Genomic DNA, 17159 nt, shown 5'->3' on the forward strand with positions numbered 1-17159 from the left:
TAATTCTTTAAGAAAACACTGAAAAATGATAATGAAGACCACTCACATGGCTTTGCAGAGCAAAATGCCCAGATAGGCCTGAAAAAACCAAGTGTATGGGGAAACCACTTAGAATGTGGTAATGCACTTGAGGTTCCCGGGAGGAATTCTGCATTTGCAAATTGCATGACCCTGGCCAAATCATAATTTCTCCATTCCTTAATCTGTCAAATGAGGCTAAGAATACCTACCACACAGGCCTATTCTAAAGATCAAATGAGGGGAACCTGAGTGGCTCAGTTGGTTAAGTGTCCGACTTCACCTCAGGTCATGATCTCACGGTCCGTGAGTTCGAGCCCCATGTCGGGCTCTGTCCTGACAGCTCAGAGCTTGGAGCCTGCTTCAGATTCTGTGTCTCCCTCTCTCTCTGACCCTCCCCCGTTCATGCTCTGTCTCTCTCTGTCTCAAAAATAAACATTAAAAAAAATTTTTTTAAAGATCAAATGAGAGAAAGTGTGGGAAGATGTTTGGTCCTACACAAATGGAAGATCTCCTTTTGAGTGCTCCCCCCCCCCAGCATCTTGTACAAACCAGCCACAAAAGTAATGCCACTTGTGGCCACGGTGAGGCTACAGTCTGAATATACGGGTGTGTCTTTACACTTCAGGTCACAATCATCCACCCAGCACAACCGAGGTCAGAAACTGGAACTCTGGTTCATTATTCATTTATTAAACTTTTGTCTAAAGGGCAAGACCCAAGAATTCAAAACAACACCATTTTAATTCAGAATTATCCTTCATAATCCTTCTAAAAAAAAGAGATTGCCTCATTATTTGGCATCATAAGACCAATTTTATCACTTTGTGATCAGCTATCGCTGGCACTTTTCATTTTTATGAGGCCTTTCTTCCAATGCATGTGGCACCTAAGCCTAATTTGGTCTAATTTTGGATCCGCAAATATAAACGTCACATAGCATTTCACTTATGTCTGAAATAAAGTCATCGCTCTAATTTTAAATTCCTTCCTCTTACACATTATTGTTTGTTGAATTATTGATCTTACATGGAAAATTAAAATATTAGCTTTCAAGTCCTTTACATTAAAATGCCATTTGTTAATTTGCATTAAATAGCTGGCATTATGGGCCCACTGAGAATTAACTTTGCTTCTAGCTGTTACTAATTATTAACATTTTTTATCCTTGGCCTTCAAGTATTTGTTTGGATACCCTACTTTCGTAGCTGTTCCAAGTCATAAGTCATCAGGGAGGAAGCAATTAAGCCACCAGATTGCCCTAATGGCATTCATCCTGGGAGATCATTCATATTATGAACTAGAGTTTGTGCTTTAACAACTGGCAAAGATCAATCTGTTTAAATATTGAGAACTAAAATACAGAGACTTCCCGATTTTATGTATAAAAATCCAGATTCTTCTGCTTGACCTTGGACTTCTGGCCATAAGGGGCACTGGACAGGTGAGGGTGCCTGTTTCTTCCTCAAACACAGGGAAATTTGGGGTAGATATTACAAAATATTTTGAAGTGCATTGTCAAGTTCAAACATAAAAGAAATTTTCCCAGGCTGCCAGAAACTAAGCCAGAGCTTGCAGAGACATGATGCTACGTGATGTGGATCATGAACATGAGCCTTAACACCTGAGGGACAAGGTTTTAATGACCGTGTTGGGAGAGCCAGAGAGGTCTTGGGGCCTTGAGGACTAGAGACAACTGGGACTCCCAGCACCTTTGGAGACCTTCTGCCTCCCTCAAAAAGCTATTCTGTTATCAGAAGTGGGGTAGGATTAGTTATGCATGGCTGTGTAACAAATTTCCCCAAAAACCTCTTAGCTTAAAACAACAAAAATTTATTATCTCATAGTTTCTGTAGGTTAGGCATCTTGGTGTGGCTTAGCTGGGCCCTCTGACTCAGGCTTCCCTGCAAGGATGCCATCAGGGTGTCAGTTGGGGGTAGATCACCCCCAACTTACCCATGTACCTGTTGGCAAGATTCAGTTCCTCATGTACTGTGGGCTTGAGGGCCTCAGCTTATTGTTGCGTATTGGCCAGAGGCCTCTCTTCACTCCTCATCACTGGGTCTCCCTATGGGACAGCTTGAAACATGGTAGCCCACTTCCAACAGAGCAAGCAAGGAAGAGAGTGAGAGAGGAGAAGCAAGATGGAAGCCAAACTCTTTCTGAACTAATCTCAGTAGTGGCATCTCATCATTTTTGCTGCATTCTGTTTGTTTGTTAGGTACAGCTCATGTTCAAGGGGTGGGGATTATACAAGGGCATGAAAACCAAGAGACAAAGATGATTGGGAGCCATCTTAGAAACTGCTTCACATACTTATTGGTCTGGACCCATACGTTCTTGCCCAGAAGTGGGGTTATTAGAACCTAGAACTTTGGCGGGGGGGGGGGGGGTTCCTGAAGACCTGAGACCCAGAGCTTGAAGGAAGAAGTACTGCCCAGCTGATATTGGTATCTTGGGGTGAGACTGGCACCGGTGGTATAAAAAAAAGCCAGAAACTAGAACCATTGCCATCACTGGGATGATGAGCCATAGCCAAAATGATGCTTCAGGAACAGTGAGCAAACAGGAAATCTTTTCTCTCTCCTTCTGCCTTCCATTCTCTCTGTGAGGCCCTTTTGGCAAAAGCTGAAAGACAGCCAGATGGCATAGGGAAAATGTGGCTTGCAGAATCCCATCCCTGGCATCAGAAACAGAGTATAGAAGCAGGGGGTAAAGCTGAGAGCCTCCAGCTGAATAACCAGCACACATGGCAATAAAGAATATCTTCCTACTGGCCCAAGAAGGTGTCTGAATAAGCAGCTTCTCTCTACATGAGAGTCTGGGTGAAAAATAATATTCAGTGTGGGTCTGAATTTACACTATCCAAATAATACAGGAATCTCAACAAATAACAAAAATCTCAGACAACGAACCCTGTGGTTACCAGCAAGAGCAAATGCTACAACACTCAGCAGGGACTCTTGTGTAACCCCAGGGCCTCCCACAGAAAGAAGTAAGCCTCCAGTGAAGATGAGCTCATTGTCAAAAATTAAAGAACAGAAGAGGACCTGCTTTACCATAATGGTGACTCAGCAATCACAAAAGCAGAAGCAAGGAAGGAAGGAAGAGAGAGAGAGAGAGAGGGAGAAAGAAAGAAAGAAAGAAAGAAAGAAAGAAAGAAAGAAAGAAATGCAAGGGCTTGAGAGATTAGAAACATCTTGAAGAGATCATAAAGCCACATCTGTTAAAAAGTGTCAACAAGAAGATAGATGAAAGATAAAGGAAAATAATTGTAATGAAAAACACAAGAAAACATGGAGAGAGAGAGGCAGATTTTTCTAATGGGTGAAAAGGAAAAACATATGGTCATTAAAATTACAAACTTAGTGGTCAGGCTAAACAGATAAAACCAAAGATAGAATTTACCAATGAAAGCTCTAGATCTGAACAAATTAACCAGAATGCAGCAAGGGAGATAAAGAGGCCTTTCAAAAAGAAGGGGATGGGGAATCTCTAGTAAAACATGGCAGCTTTAACATAAACATTTATCACACCTCCTTCCTGAAAATTCCATTAACATGATAGTGGTCAAAGAAAGCGGGAACCCAAAAGGACAAACAATGGGAGAGAAGATGCAATAATAAACATTAGTAATAATCACTTAGACTGGAGAAAACTCTGCCAAATCTAAGCCAAAACTGGCAAAACATGAATGCAGTTTGGTTCACACTGTGAAGCTTCGGTTATCTCTGGGAGCAAGAGTGTGTGTAGAAGTCAGAATAGAACTGGCTGGAAGACTGAGTGAGAAGAGGTTGGATCTAGTTCATCCTCATTCCTTAGCAGAAAACTCCCTGGAGAAGTTGAACCCAGCTCAACCTCAGGCAAGGACTATGCTTGAAAACGGAGGGAGTAAATGAAATTTTGCCTACTGCACAATGGGTCCCTTCTCGTCCCTGCCCCACATTTGAGTTTGAAAACATTGGCAGCCAAGAGCTATCAATCAGAAGGGAAAATGCAGGACATGCCCTTTGAGAAACTGAGCAGCTCCAGAGAAAGCATCTACTCTTTTTTTTTTTCTTTTCTTTTTCCTTTTTTTATTTTAGAGAGAGAAAAAGAGCATAAGTGGGGGAGATGGGGAGAGGGAGATAAAAAGAGAGAGACAGAGACAGAGAGAGACAGAGAATCCAAAGCAGGCTCAATGCTCAGTGTAGAGCCCAATGCAGGGCTCAATCCCATGCCCTGGGATCATGACCCAAGCTGAAGTCAAGAGTTGGACGCTCAACTAACTGAGCCACTCATGTGCCCCTACATCTACTCTTTGGCTGGGTTTGTATTTAAGACTGAGGATTAAAAAATTAACTGGAAGCTCTGTGTGTCAAAAAGATGAAAGGAGGGGAAGGGAAGGGTAGTGAAGGGAACAGAAAAGGAAACAGAAACAATGAATTGAGGCAAAAAAGTAAAAAAAGAAAAAGGAAAAAACAACTATAACATCCTCAGAGTTATGAGAAGACAGCACATACACTAAACAAGAACAGGACACAAACAAAAGGGAAACAGCTGGGGAACAAAATAATTTCTTGGAAAATAAAAATATGACAGTAGAAAGAAAACCTTCCGTGACAAGTTTGAAAGAGAGTGGAAGGAAGAGGAACACATCAAAGAAGTTATTTAAAAAAAAAGAGCTAATTCCTCTGGTTTGGAAATTGTATTATAGCAATACAGAGGCGAATATCAGAAGAAATGAAAAGAAGAGTTGAAAATGGTTGTTTGAAAGGTGGAATCTACTGTAAAGCAGAGACTCTTCCTTATGTTGTCACAAATCTTGTAGAACCATTTGGCTTTAAATATTATACATGAGGGGTGCCTGGGTGGCTCTGTCCATTAAGCATCTTAACTCTTGGTTTCAGGTCAGGTCATGATCTCATGGGTTCCTGAGACTGAGCCCCGCATCGGGCTCTGCTCTGACATTGTGGAGCCTGCTTGTGATTCTCTTTCTCCCTCTCTCTCTGCCCCTCCCCTGCTCTCGCTCTCTCAACATAAGTAAATAAACTTTTAAGAAATGCACTAAACTGCATGTTAAATATTGCACATGTATTACTTTAATAAAAATGAAATTTAAACTGCATATAGATACATATATGTGTGTGTGCATGCATATGTGTGTCTATACACACGTATATAAAGACATCATTAGGAATCACATAGAATAAAATAAGAAAGTCCAACACATGTCTAGAAAATAGTTTCAGAAGAAGAAATAGAGAAAATGGGAGAGATACAACATTTTATTTTTTTTTTTAATTTTTTTTTCAACGTTTATTTATTTTTGGGACAGAGAGAGACAGAGCATGAACGGGGGAGGGGCAGAGAGAGAGGGAGACACAGAATCAGAAACAGGCTCCAGGCTCTGAGCCATCAGCCCAGAGCCAGATGCGGGGCTCGAACTCACGGACCGCGAGATCGTGACCTGGCTGAAGTCGGACGCTTAACCGACTGCGCCACCCAGGCGCCCCAGAGATACAACATTTTAAAAGACACTGGCTAAGAACTTGGCATTTTTAGAGAAATACATGACGTTCAGATTCAAAAAGCTCTCCAGGTCTCCAGCAAGATAAAGTCAAGTGCATGTATTGTAGTAGATCTCTTTCCCTGTGTTCTGCATTTTACTTAATTGTGATCTTGTCTTCCCTGGGACTCCCACCTTCTCTGGTGGTGGAAATGTCCCTACAGACTGGTTTAGCCTTTGCTTTGCTGGGCGTCTCAAGGTTCCTGTCCTGACATCTGTTTTAAACTAATCTCTTGGCTTCGGATTCCTCACCCACATGAATAGCGTATGTGTGGGTGCTGTAACAGGCCACTTTATGGAAAAGATTTACTTTCTCTCAGGAGGCCTATAATTTTTTTTCTACTCCCCACACAGACTCCCGGGCTGTGTTTCAAATATGATGGAGTGAGTAACTGTGGAAAACATCGTTGAAATTTGTGGAAAAGTCAAGTAAGAGGAGTCTTGAGGACAGACCATTGGTTTAGCAGATTTAGATTATTGTTGAACTTGTCCAACAAAAACCTGCACATATAGAAACTTTAACATAATATGATATGATATATAATATAATATACAGAAGGTTTGAAAGAAAAGGGATGGAAAAGACACACTGAGCTAAAAATAAGCAAGAGGAAGTTGGCTTGGCAGTGCTAATATCAGAAAGTAGTCTTAAGGTGGACTTCTGTCCTGAAGGCATTGATTGCCCAAGAGCCCCAGGAGATGGGAACGCTCCCCATTTGTAATCGATCCAGCAAGGTGTATGCGGTGGCTACAGACAGAGGCTGTCCTGTGGGCTGACCAGCCTGCCCCTCACCGGCCCCTGGGTCTCTTATCCTTCTCGCCTCTGTCCGCAGTGCTGACCTGTTTCCGCACGCACCACACCCCTGAAACCCCACACCAGTGCCCCAGTGTTTTTAAATCAAATAGCCATTCCCCCTTACTCGTCTTGTCGGTACTGGAAGCAGGGTTTGCCCATCACCTTCCTCTGACCTCCATGGGCTTTGGTGCCTCCACTCTCTTCCCACTTGTCTCCCTATCTCTCTTCAGTCTACTTCTTCGGATCCTTTTCCTCCACTGGCTTCTTGAAGGTGTTTTTCAGAAACCCTCCCTGGAGCCTTCTGCGCTCGGGGGAGGAATCCCCGAGTACAAACCCGGGGCTTCAGTGCACACTGAATGATGTTGTCTCCCAAACCAGTATGTCTGTGGGGGGCTCTTCAGTGAAACCCTCCTCTTGAATGTTTTAGCAAGTATAAAACTGACCGCAATGTTTCTGACCCCAGCCAACCTGCCACACCCTCCTCCCGTGTCCTTCGTGTCCACCCAACCCCCAAAGAGCTCTCCTTTCTGTTCTTTGTCATATGAAATGTGCTACTTTCCTCCTTGGGACACATAACTGAGTGGCCTGGAGTTCTCTGAACTGCTCCTTTATCCACCCCCATCAAAGCTGTGATCAGATTCTTATAATCTACCTGGTTATAGCTCTTACAAATAAGATATAATATAAATAAATCAATAATATTAAAAATAGAAAATATGAAAGGGGCACCTGGGTGGCCAGTTGGTTGAGCATCCAACTCTTGGTTTCCGCTCAGGTCATGATCTCACGGTTTGTGAGTTTGAGCCCCACGTTGTGCTTTGCACTGACAGCGTGGAGCCTGCCTGGGATTCTCTCTCTGCCTCTCTCCCCCGCTTGTGCTCTCTCTCTCTCTCAAAATAAATAAGTGAATAAACTTAAAAAGAAGAAGATATGAAAGCCCAACACAATGAGAATTATTAATTTTTTTAAAGAGGAGGGAGAAATGTTTTCATTAATAAATATATTAAAAACTATAATAATTTAAAAGCACGGTATGGTGCCAGAATTAAATAAATGAATGGAAAAGGAGAGATGGACCTCAAACAGATCCCGAAAAAAGACAAAAAGCTATCAATTTTTCAATGAATGGAACTAGAAACAAATCACGTACAGAAATCCTCACAGCAAAATAGGTTTCTGATGTCTTCAAGCTTTAAATACAAAAGGCACATGAAGCTAGAGAATATTGGAGAAAAATTAGCCTGTGTGAAGAATCAGTTTCTTTTTTTTAATTTCTTTTTTTTTTAATTTTATTTATTTTTTTAAAGAGAGAGAGAGTGCACAAGCAAAGGAGGGAGGGCAGAGAGAGAGGGAGACACAGAATCCGAAACGGGTTCCAGGCTCTTAGCTGTCAGCACAGAGCCTGATGTGGGGCTTGAACTCACAAACCATGAGATCATGACCTGAGTCGAAGTTGGATGCTTAACCCACTGAGCCACCCAGGTGCCCCCTTCAGAATGACTTTCTGATAGACGAAAAAGCAACTGAAGAACTTTCGACAATATGGTCAACAGATTTGACATCGTAAGAATGTAAACCCAGCTTGTCAAAACCTCAGTAATATAATTCACACATAAACAGTCAACTGGTTTTTAGTAAGTTAACAGCCAAACTAAATGCACAGGCTGCCCAGTGGAAATCAAGGCTGGAAGAGGGATGGCCTGGATAACCATGAGCTGCATTCCTTGGGGGGTTGTTCCATCGTTTCGGCACTGAAGTGTTGGAGAACTTTCACACCAGCTTCTGGATAAATGTTGACAACTTCTCAGCTTCAAGTAAAATACAATCAAACTAGGGACACCTGAGTGGCTCAGTCAATTGAGTATCTGGCTCTTGGTTTCAGCTCAGGTCACAGCTGGTGATATTGAGCCCCCCATCAGGCTCTGCACTGGCAGTGCAAAGCCTGCTTGGGATTCTCTCTCTCCCTCTCTCTCTCCCTCTCTCTGCTCCTCCCACACTCATGGTCTCTCTGAACGTAAATAAATAAACATTAAAAAATACAATCAAAATAGCCAACTGGCATCTTTACTGAAAGCTGGTGGATGGAGTACACTTGAGCCCCTCTCTGTCTCGGGCCACCCATAGTCAGTGGTTCCGGAACAGCTCTGGACTCCCTCCCCCACGTCATGCCTGCTGCCCTTTTCTGTGTTCATTCCCCTCGCCTTTCTCCCTAGCTCTGCAAAGCTTTCTCCCTACTCTCCCCACTGCTGACGAGGGCCCCAATAATATGTACTCAGTACCATCACCAAGTTCAGGAGCAACATAGTGGTTAAGAGCATGGACTCTGGAACAGAATGTGGAAGTCCAAATCCTGGATCTGCCTCTTACCAACTGCCACTGAAGCCCTGTGCCTCAGCTGGCCCATCTGTGAAACAGGGGAAACACTGATGAAGTTGTTCTGAGGGTTACGTGAGCCAATACTTACAAGGTGATGAAAAGGGGCCTGTCACAAAGTGTGCTGTCACTGTGTGATACATGCTAGCACCTGTTAGCTGTCGTTGTTTCTTACGGTGCACTTGGGACAACATCAACCCTCCAGTCAAGTTTAATCTCTTGGGTATGGCACCCAGGGCTTCACCATCCATCCTCCCTTCAGGCCCTAACTCCCCAAATTCCCACATGAGTACATATGCAGCCTCAGTGAGATTCCCGGCCAAGGACCTTATCCTTAAAAACAGGTTAGGTTCCCCAAAGCATATATTCCCAAATCCATCTGTCTCCAAGAGCAGGGTGGCCCTGAGCCTCTAGCTGCCAGCACTACCTCCTGAAAGCTAGCGGAGCAGATGCATGTTTTTCTGGATGCAACGTCACCCACTCTATAGACATTGAAGGGTAGAAAGCTCACACTTGGGCGCCTGAGGCTCCCCGAGAACATCTAGCTCTTTCTCACTCTCAGCCCTTCCTGGGCACTGTGTGCCCATCCCGCACCCCCGAACTGCCATTTCCCCCCACTCCGATAATTCACACATCGACAATGTTCCTCTGGTTCATTGTTCGTGTCACCTTAGTGTTTATTATTTAAGTTATGCTACTATTATCCGATTCAAGCAAGAAGCACCTTTCCTAGAAACTTCCCTAATTCCTCCATTCATTCACTTATTTGCTCACCAGTTAGTGAGATCCTGTTGTAGATCCTGGGGACAGGCAGGGAAAGAGACAATCTTTGTCCTCAAAGCGTTTCCAAGCTGACTGGGCTGCTCCCTCCCTTCAGGGTACTGGAAGCAGAATTTAGGGGTCTGTTTGCCCCACCAAGCTGTCATAACAACGCCTAAAGTCACTGACACAGCCCTATTTGATTTTACTGACATTCATCTAGTTATCCTAGTTAACATTTATTTAACACCAACACGGGACAGTCCCTATGTTTTATGTGCAGTGTTCTGTTTAACCCCCGTGACAATCCTATGCAACAGGCACTATTATGATGCCCGTTTTATAGACGAAGCAATGAGGGAAAAGAGAGGTTAATTCACCTACTCAGAAAGATGGAGAATATAGATCCAGATTTTGAATGTAAATCTTTTCAGTCCCCAAGTTAACAGCTCATCTAGACCAGGGTGTCCCAACCTTAGCACTACTGGCATTTTGAGCTGGATACTGCTTTGTTGTGGGGGCTTCATGGTGCACTGTGGGACGTTTAACAGCATCCCTGTCCTCGAACCACTGGATGCCAGTGTTTAGCCACCCGATCGTGGCAAAAATGTCTGCAGACATTGCCAGTGTCTGCTGAGGGTAGAGGGGGCAAAAAAGCCCCTTGATTGAGGGCCACTGCTCTGGAGTACTTTTCTATATCCCCAAACTAAGGGCTACAGCCGTCTCCTGGAATCCCTGGGAGAGCTTTCAGACAATAGAAGCAAGGCTGAGGACCATGGCTCTATGGTCTACACCGGACTCCCAGTCTCTCTACACCTTCATCTTGTAGGCTTTAAAATGAAAGTGGATCAGATATAATCTAATGATTCTATCAACTCTGCAATCCTGTGATGCCCTTACAACATGGAATTACCTTTGGGTGTGGAGATCCATGGAATGTGGCTGCCTACTCCACCATGCCCCTGATTTGATGGACTCATCAAAATGGCCCCATAATGGGAACCCCTGGAACAAATGGTCAGTGAAGCAGCTTGTTCATCCTCTCATTTGTAATCCAGAGAATTGGCCAGCTACTTCATAGCACTCTATCAATTTACTCAATATACTGCAACACCCAGAGGAATAGAGAGCAATAAACAGTATTATAGCACTCAATTATACTCCGAGAAGGCAGGGGATAACTAGAGAATTCTAAAACAGAACCGTTCTCCTTTGCTTGAAATGATTGGATGTCTCATTTTTTAAGAATGTGAATTCTTTAAAAAAAAAAAAAAGCTTGTTTTCTAAAATAAATTCGGTGTTAAATTTAACTGTTTTCAACAGACGTTTGAGGTTCTCAAAGTATGAAAATGCAGGGTGCAGTTATGCAGTATTTACTATTTGCACAGTACTTTTTAATGCATGACCTTGTTTTGTTATCTACATTTTATTTTCACAACTCTGACTTGAACAGAGCTATTTGAGCTGTTTTCATTCTTTGATGAAGAGCGTTAGGCCCAGAGAGCGTAAGCTATTTGCCTAAGGTCGCATGATAAAACAGTGCCAAGGTAACAAACCGCCTCGGAGTTCCCACATCCATCACGTGACAAAAAGCGTGTGTTGACCTGAGACGACGTCTTCTCCACGTGATCCGTGGTGCCCAGGTCTGCATTCATTTGATGTCTGAATTTGAGACTGGGCACTCAACAGAGACAGGGTTGGATGGTGGGGAAGTGGTATGTCCCAGCTGAATTTGAAAAATGGAACCTAACAGAACACCTTAGAAAAAACAAAGATGGGGAAGATAGGCAGAACACGATTGTTCAGACAAAATCAGAATTAAAAAAAAAAATCCAGCTACAACAAATACCCCCCCAATTATCAAATTTAGACCAGAATTAAAAACTTGAAAGTTTACAAATAGGGCTACGTTAAATCCCCAGCAGACTATAGATGCAGGGTCCTGGGGAGGATTCACAGGGAGAAGTAGTTGGGGGGGGGGGGTGGAACAGCTGATAATTCATTACCCTTCCCCCTCCCATCCCTGGTAAGGGGCCTGCCCTCTGCACAAAGCTCTGGCAGGGAATGTGGCCCATGGTTTTTATTTTGCCATCATGAATGTTGGAAGTGACATATTGTAGTGAAAAGAGCATAAGACTGCATATCAAGAGAGCTACTCCTTGAAGTACGTTGCCATTGACCAGCCCGATGACCCTTGGTGAGGCGTTAACCTCTGGGGAACACGTGATCCTCACTTGTGAAATGACTCTATTGAACTCGCTGACCTTTAAGGTTACCTTTTGCCTTGAACATCAATAAACGAAGCCAGATGAAGAGAACACAGCTAGATCCTTGAAGTTGAACTGAGATCCCTACAATCTCTACCTTTTCTTTCCTACCCCTTGCTGTCCAGGCTGTGCCTATATTGTCCCCCATTAAAACAGGATAGGATCTGATGCCATCATTTGCACCTTGGCATTACGCCTTGTATACCAACCCATTGTGTCCCATCGTATTTATATAACAAGGCTCTCAGTCTACACTGGTCTGGATGAATGAGTGAAGATTTCAGCTGAAGCCATGAGTGGAGATTTGGTGTGCCACGAGAACACCTTTATAGCGCTTGTGAAGCCATGTCCTTGGATAACCTGGCTGGAGTCATTTCAGAAAGTCTGTGAGGTGGGGTGGAAAGAGGAAATGTGGACGTTTGCCTTCCCTCCCCACCTTCTTGCCCTCCCCTTCTCTTAATCTCCCTTCCTTCTCCAACACGGGCCTAGGAGGGTAGGACATGCGGATAGAGTTCCGGATATGTAAAGAATCTTGTCGCCCTTGAACCCTGAGCCTGTAACGTACATCATCCCTGGGGTCCATCCATCTGGAAGAATCTGTGTGCGTTTCCACACATGCAGGAGCTAGGCTTGCATAGAATATTCTCTTGCAGGGGAGTAAATTTGCCGCAAGGTAAACCTGACCCACTACACCTACCAGAAATTTGGCTTTGCGCTAACTCGGAATAAGCAATAAGAAGTCCATGAGTGTAGTTGTGTTAGTTTTGGTTCATTTGGGGCTTCTCGCTTTGCTGGCACCCTCGTTTTTCCAGTGGGCATGCACTCCCACACTCACAAACACACTCAGGGAATTACCTCCGCACGGCAGGTGTCTCCTTCTCCTGGAAATCTGCTCTGTGCGATGTCCCGGGTTCTGCCTGCCCGGCAGACGCCATTCTTCAGCTGCCCAGATCTCCAGAACTCTGCCGCCAGTCCTTCCTGTCCATCCCCTGGCCTGGGGCGGGGGGGGGGGGGGTCCCGAATTACCACCTAAGCTGGAGTTTCTGCCCCAGCATAGAGTGTGGGCTTTGACCAGCAGGTGCGTGAGAAGGAAATAATGAGGCTCAAGAGAGAGAAGAGAAAGATCCCAAACATTCAGAGGCACAGAGTGTTTCACCTTCTCTGATCCTTCCAAGACCACTCAACTTCTCGTTTGATTTTATGTCTCTCATTTTTCTTCTCAATACAGTGATTAAAAGTAAACTGAGGGGGCGCCTGGGTGGCTCAGTCGGTTAAGCGTCCAACTTCGGCTCAGGTCATGATCCCATAGTTTATGAGTTCGAGCCCCACATTGGGCTCTGTTCTTGACAGCTCAGAGCCTGGAGCCTGCTTCGTATTCTGTGTCTCCCTCTCTATCTGTCCCTCCCCCGCTCACACACACACACACACACACACTCTCTCTCTCTCTCTCTCTGTCTCTCTCTCAAAAATAAATAAACGTTAGAAAAAAATTTAAAAAAAAAAGTAAACCGAGGACAGCTCTAAAACAAAAACATATGAATAAGGTAACAAAAGCACGAGACTGAGACTCTATCTCTAGAATCCGCTGACTCCCTGGGACACTGTCCCTAACCAGAATTCTTTTCAGATACTGTGGCTCAGCCACAACATGATATTTAAAGCCCCTCACATTGTGTATGTTTCAAACATCCACCTGCACAAGTAGGAAAGAAGAGGGATACAAGTTCAGGGCCCAGAGAAAGGTAGACTGATCTGCAGGAAAACCAGAAAGCCAGAAAAAAAGAGAGAGAGAGAGGGAGAGAGAAGCTAAAATTTCAGGAAGAAGTGTTCTTCACCAAAAAGTCAAGTAATTGAGTATAGATTCCCCTGCATCCTTTCAAGAACTGCATGGACATCCATCCGAGATATGTCTTTGGATGCTGCAGCTTATGCTCACAGAAGTCTCATCAATAAACTGCAAACCAGACTTTCTCTAAACATTGGTTTCTTCCTCCTACTAGAACTAGAACGCCCATTGGGGCGCCTGGGGGGCTCAGTCGGTTGGGCGTCCTATTTCGGCTGAGGTCATTATATCGCAGTTCATGAGTTCGAGCCCCACGTCAGGCTCTGTGCTGACAGCTCAGAACCTGGATCCTGCTTCGGATTCTGTGTCTCTCTCTCTCTCTCTCTGCCCCTCCCCTGTCTGCGCTCTGTCTCTGTCTCTCTCAGAAGTAAATACACATTAAAAAAATTTTTAGAATCTCCAGTATTCCCACTCTTACAGCAGAAGAGAAGGGAAAAAGAGAGGAGGATAAAGCGAATCTTCAAGAAACACAGCCACCCGCTGGGATGCTGCAAAATACAGCAGAAAATATTGACTCCGTGTATTAATCCAGTGATGGAGCAGCCACATGCAATTTCCCAAATAAGAAGTAGTTATGGTTACTGCACATGGGAAAACAGGACTGGGGCGGGGGGGGAGTGTCGCTTCAGATAACTGCAATGTAAGGAAAACAGCGGCTTAATAAAGTGACAGCAGCTCCCTCACAGTTTAAAAACAGATGGGCTTCGCTACCCGGGAAGAAAGAATTTTTAGCTGCGCTGCAATTTGGAGAAATCTGTCATCGCCTGTACGGAATTGTTAAAACTCCGAGAAGCTTAAAGAACGATAAGATTTCACTTCGCAAACTTGGGTGCTGAAGATCTCAGGTGGCCAGCAGTAGAAAGCCATCATCATGTTCAAATCATGACACAGAGAACAGACAGTTATAGATCTGCAAACTCGGAACAGGATTTTGGCCAAAGTATTTACAACCTTTTTAATTTTTTTGTGATCGAGTATCTAGGATGCTAACAGGGAGGTTAACATTCCAAGCTTAGACCCATGGATCATACGTGCGTGTGCGTGTGCGTGTATTTCCAGTGTGGAATGTAGAGATTTCCCTCCTGCCACAGACACGGTGAGCAACTCGGTCCAGCATGTCCAGAACTTTCCCAGTGTTAGCCCTGGGAAGTTCCAGATTCCTGGGAAATTTCTCGTTCCCAGGCCAAGCAGGACAGATAGTTACCAAGCCACAAGAGACTTAGGCTCAGCATTTTCAGCATTTCAGCTCAGCATTTTCAATGCTGCTATTAAGTAGAAGTAGAATCTCTTTTTCTTTTCTTTTCCCAATCTATTGAGATGTAATCGACCTAAGTATTGATTTGATACATTTATACACCGCATTATGATTACCATGGCGATGTTAGCTTTTTCTTTTCTTTTTCCAACTCTACTGAGATGTAATTGACCTAAGTATTGATTTGATACATTTATACACAGCAATATGACTACCATGGCGGTATTAGCTAACACCTCTATCATGTCACAGAACTGCCATTTCTTTTTTGTGGTGACACCATCTAAGATCTACTCTCTTAGCCACTTTCAAGTACATTAATACAGTATTGCTGTCTATAATCACAATGCTGTACATTAGATCTTCAGAACTTATTCATCTTCTAGCTGAAAGTTTCTATGTTTTGGCCAACATCTCCCCAACTCCCCCACCCCTGGTAACAACCATTTCTGCTTTCTGTTTCTATAAGCCTGGCTTTTAAAAATTCCACATGTAAGTGGTGTCATACAGGAATTGTCTTTTTTTTTAACTTTTTTTAACTTTTTTTTATTTATTTTTGACAGAGAGACAGAGAGAGCATGAGTGGGGGAGAGTCAGAGAGAGAGGGAGACACAGAATCCGAAGCAGGCTCCAGGCTCTGAGCCATCAGCACAGAGCCTGATGCAGGGCTCTAACCCACAGACCGCGAGATCATGATCTGAGCCGAAGTCAGACACTCAACCGACTGAGCCACCCAGGCGCCCCCAGGAATTGTCTTTCTCTGGTTTATTTCACCTAGCATAAAGCTTCCAGGACCACCCACGTTGCCCTCCAAAAATTAAAAATAGAACACCGTATGATCCAGCAATCCCACCTCTGGATATATTCTCAAAGGAGGTGAGGACAGGATCTCAAAAAGGTATCTACATCTCCTTGTTTACCACCGCATTATTCACAATAGAACTTTTTTTCTTGACAGAAGTCTCTGGCACCTTAAGGAAACCATTAAAACTCATTTATCCCCTGACCCTAACATAAGAACCTTGTTTATTTTCCATTTGGAACTGGAAACGAAATCATTGAAGACAGAATACATAGTTCCTAAACCCGTCCCATAAAGAGACCTTGAATTAACGAGACTTCTAAGGGTTCTTTCATCACAGGCCCTATACACCATTTAAAAGAAGTGACCATAACATTTTTCTTAAGGTGGAAGCAGCCCTGGGGTAGTTCAGGGGACCGGGGTTCTTGTCCTGGTGCTGTTCTGAGGGGCTGTGTGACTTGAAGTAAGTAAGTTCACCTACGTGGTGGACCAGCCAACTGGTTGACCAGCCAATTGATAGGTTGGGCTGAAGTTCTCTTCCCAAGCGTCCAACTCTTTGTATTATCCTTTCCGAGCTGTATGCTATTAACTCTGCTCCTAACACCCCTCATAGTCTTGTGCTATTAACTCTGCTCCTAACACCCCTCATACTGGGCCACGTGAGGCAATAATACAGTGCTTCAATCGGACATTTTTCTTCAGGCTACCGAGAGGTTTCCAAAGGGATGATAAGGTTAGCGAACAACACTTTCATAGAGCATTTACTCCCTGATAGGATTAACATCTCTCTCCAAACTCTGAAACCCTTTAGAATTTCTACCACATCGTAGAAATGACACTACAGCTTCATGTTTAATTACTACTGAAAAGAGAATAATACGGCATCATTTCATCAAACCAATAGAGAAGATGCCTTTATGTGATAGAAGAAACGATGTTACAATTTCAAATAGAAAGATCTCCCATATTTCTATCAAAATGTTGTGCACTTCTCCCTTTAAAATTTGATTCTCATTTTTTGGTTGTTATTCCCATAACGGCATTTATTTTAAAAGTGAGATCTTTAGGGGAGCCTAGGTGGCTTAGTCAGTTAAGCAGCATCTGACTTCAGCTCAGGTCATGATCTCAGGATTCAGGAGTTTGAACCCCACGTTGGGCTCTGTGCCGACAGCTCGGAGCCTGGAGCCTGCTTTGGATTCTGTGTCTCCCTCTCTCTCTGCCCCTCCCCTGCTCACGCGCTGTCTCTCTCTCTCTCTCTCTCAAAAATAAATAAAAATATTAAAAAAATTTTTTTAAGTGAGATCTTTTTATACCAACACAGACACACTAAGATAATAAGACAACATCGTATCCCTTGTGGCTCCTTATGAACATTGCCTCACACCCCGAGGCTTTGTCCCAGACTGAAAAGAACAAATCCGTCTCCCTCGTCTTCCCCTTCCAACTCTGTACGGTCCTATCAACAAGCCCAATTCTTCACACGCTCACACTCTGTGTG

The sequence above is a fragment of the Prionailurus bengalensis genome, chromosome A1 (assembly GCF_016509475.1).
Source record: "Prionailurus bengalensis isolate Pbe53 chromosome A1, Fcat_Pben_1.1_paternal_pri, whole genome shotgun sequence".
Taxonomy (NCBI): domain Eukaryota; kingdom Metazoa; phylum Chordata; class Mammalia; order Carnivora; family Felidae; genus Prionailurus; species Prionailurus bengalensis.